Here is a 3,610-nt window from a genome sequence, read left to right as displayed (position 1 = left end):
TTTCCCACGTCGTGAAAACGAAAGTGAGTGGGTACTGGTCATTTGGTCCGATTTAGTGTATACACGTGAACAAAACTGTTTCGTACAGATCCTTATTTTCTGCCACTAAAGCCCCTATTCTATAAATAATGGGTCCCTCATGTATATAAGAGCTTTATTCTTTCGTTTACTTTAAAAATGAAAATGAGTTAATGTGTTAAAAATTCTACGTTAATATACGCGAGGAAAAGTTTAGAAAAGGTTTGAAAATATATTTAAAATTTTTTGGAAGTTGCTCAATCTGAGATTGTTGAAATGTGTGTGAATTCCTAAGAGACGTAACTGCTGAGGTCATCGGTCCCTATACTTACACACTACTTAAACTAACTTATGCTAAGAACAGCACACACACCCATGCCCGAGGAAGGACTCGAACCTCCGGCGGGAGGGGCCGCGCAATCCATGACATGGCGCCTAAAATCGCACGGCTACCCCACGCGGCTCATTCTGGATGAGTACAGTCTGGGTGTTAATGCGCTGCATTTTAAGCAAAAACTAGTTTTTCAAACATCTCATTGTTTAGGATGTCTTATATCCTGAACTACGTGTCGTGAAATGAGGTAATTTTGCAGTTACATTCAGTGGTTTGTGCGGATACTGCCCGGAAAATGTGTTGCGAATAGAGTTATTAGCAAAGAAGTAATAAATTAAAACCTCAAGCCTGATGCTGAAGTTTGACTGCATGAACAACGAAAATGTATTAAACGATAAACTTTTCGCTTTCATCATGATGTGGGATGGGGTGACGGGGCGGGGTGCCAGCGAGAAAATAAGTTTCGTAAGGGTTTCACATTATGTGTTTTATATACGTTGGAACTCGTTTGCTGTTCTCATTTTCAAATACTGGATTAATATAGTCCTGGTATTTCTGTGTCGTGAGCTAGGCTGGCTCTAGACACTTACTTGCCGTAACTATGCAAAATTTTTTACATAACATAACACCTTTTAGTACGTAGATTACGATAGCATTTTAATTTCGGACAGTAAATTTATCAAATATTGATAATCAATTTTTGTTGCCCCCTGAAGCCGGTAGATTGGCAGCTTTCAACTGGATCGAGCCGCCGTGCCCCGGCAAACAAACAGCAATACAGATTACGCACATCTGCATACCAAACGCGAGTCACTTGTTTTCTCAATGAAAAACTGCCGCTGTGGGATTCGTCTGTCAGCGAGGTGTGTTTTTACACAGCACCGCGTGGGCTCTCTTTGTCGCTCGCTAAGCTTTGACCTGTGACAGGCAATCAGGAGATTAAACTCCGCCCGACACAGGTCATGAAGGCCCAACGGTATTGACCGGCTGCCGTATCGTCTTCAGCCCACAGGGGTCACTGGATGCGGATATGGAAGGGCATGTAGTCAGCACGCCGCTTTCCCGGCCGTTATGTCAGTTTCTGGGACCGGAAGCGCTACTTCTCAATCAAGTAGCTCCTCAGTTTGCCTCACAAGGGCTGAGTGTACCCCACTTCCCAACAGCGCTCGGCAGACCGGATGGTCACCCATCCAAATGCTATCCCAGCCCGACAGCGCTTAACTTCGGTGATCTGACGGGAACCGGTGTTACCACAGCGGCAAGACCGTTGGCAATCAGGAGATTAGTCGTCAGAATTTAGTTAGACACTACACTGTGAAACAAAGCCTTGCTTCAACTTCTGCTCCGGATACTGGCTGTTGCTTCTTCGTTGAATCGGTTCAAGTTGGGCGTTTCCTTGTGTGTTTCGAGGTGGGCGCATTCATCACGCTCTTGCAAAGGATTTTAAAAAAAAAATTCCTTACTTCCTATATTCGCGTTTCATTTACGTAGCTGCAATTTTCCGTAATGTTAAAATTACGTTAAATAAACTGACTAATTTGGTGCGAGAACTTAATGTTCGTATGTCCATTCAGCTATGCACTGGAAACCAATATCTGACTTTTGTGCATCCCTGGATCATATATATGACTTGTTGTATCTCTCTCTCTCTCTCTCTCTCTCTCTCTCTCTCTCTCTCTCTCTCTCTCTCTCTCTGTCTCTCTCTCTCTCTCTAGGAAATGATGTAACCGGCATTGTAATACTGGTAATACTGTTCTGTAGATCTGTTGCGTGACGACATAAGTTTGGTATGTTGAATACGTAGGTAGGGTGTATTATATTTGCCCACGAGGGATAGTTCATTCTGTATAACCATAACAAAGCATCGCTTTTGCTACTCTTATATTAGAATTTCAGCAGCTCTACAAACAACGCTGCGAGATGCGGTTCTGTAAGACATGCACTTGCAGAATCAGCGGCATCGGAATTCAGTCCCTCCACCACATCAACTCATAGATTATCAGGTTATTCGTGCACTGAAGACTGCAGATGTCAAGCATACTTGTCATGCACAAGCTGAATTTGTAAGGCACGGTTTAATACACGGCGATACTTGTTTATGCAGTTTTCAGTCCTGAATCTTTCAGAATAGCCTCATGATACCCCTTGTTGCTCTTGCCTATGTTCTCCCACCTCTAAATTACTATTGTTTAAGAAAGTTTGCGGAACCAGGGCACGTGTTCAATAATTTTGGGGAAACGTTCGAAGTGAGCAATGTTGAGAATTTTTCATGAACATCAAGCATTAAGATTTCAAGACGTGGCAGGCATTCGCACGGTCTAAATACATACAATAAAAAAGTTTTACGTCACCTTGGTTCCGGAACCTGTGCAGAAAATTGGAATAGAGATCAACAAAAACATCATTTCCGCCATTTTTATTGCTCATGAAAACCACACATTGCATGTTGTACTAGTAGTTGCCATACAGCGAGACCTTCAGAGGTGGTGGTCCAGATTGCTGTACACACCGGTACCTCTAATACCCAGTAGAACGTCCTCTTGCATTGAAGCATGCCTGTGTTCGTTGTGGCATACTATCCACAAGTTCATCAAGGCACTGTTGGTCCAGATTGTCCCACTCCTCAACGTCGATTCGGCATAGATCCCACAGAGTAGTTGGTGGGTCGCGTCGTCCATAAACAGCAATTTTCAGTCTATCCTAGGCATGTCCGATAGGTTGCATGTCAGGAGAACTTCAGGCCACTCTAGTCGAGTGACGTCGTTATCCTGAAGGAAGTCATTCACAAGATGTGGATGATGGGGGAGCGAATCGTCGTCCATGAAGACGAATGCCTCGCCAATATGCTGCCGATATGTCACGTATCGTGCAGCCGTTACGGCGCCTTCCATTACCACCAGCAGTGTACGTCGGCCGCACATAATGCCACACCAAAACAGCAGGGAACCTCCACCTTGCTGCACTCGCTGGACAGTTTGTCTAAGATGTTCAGCCTGACCGGGCTGTCAGGGTTCCTCGGAGCCATAATCCGTAGGTAGCGGACATGCACTGCAGTAATAGCCCTTGGGCGGCCTGAGCGAAGCCTGTCATCGACAGTTCCTGTCTTTCTGTATTTCCTCCATGTTAGAACAATATCGCTTTGGTTTACCCCGAGACGCCTGAACACTTCCCTTGGCGAGAGCTCTTCCCGGCACAGAGTAATAATGCCGACGCAATCGAACCGCGGTATTGACCGTTTAGGCTTTGTTGAACTGCAGA

General features: G+C 44.8%; 1 pseudogene; it reads right to left on the bottom strand.

Annotated features, from left to right (window-relative positions):
• Window positions 1-1,506: 1,506 nt before the first annotated feature.
• On the bottom strand, window positions 1,507-1,624 carry LOC126288135 (5S ribosomal RNA; annotated as a pseudogene).
• Window positions 1,625-3,610: the final 1,986 nt, after the last annotated feature.

This window comes from Schistocerca gregaria, chromosome 1, assembly GCF_023897955.1.
Source record: "Schistocerca gregaria isolate iqSchGreg1 chromosome 1, iqSchGreg1.2, whole genome shotgun sequence".
Taxonomy (NCBI): domain Eukaryota; kingdom Metazoa; phylum Arthropoda; class Insecta; order Orthoptera; family Acrididae; genus Schistocerca; species Schistocerca gregaria.
Note: the sequence above shows the minus strand (reverse complement) of the source record. Positions and strands in the feature narration are given on the sequence as shown.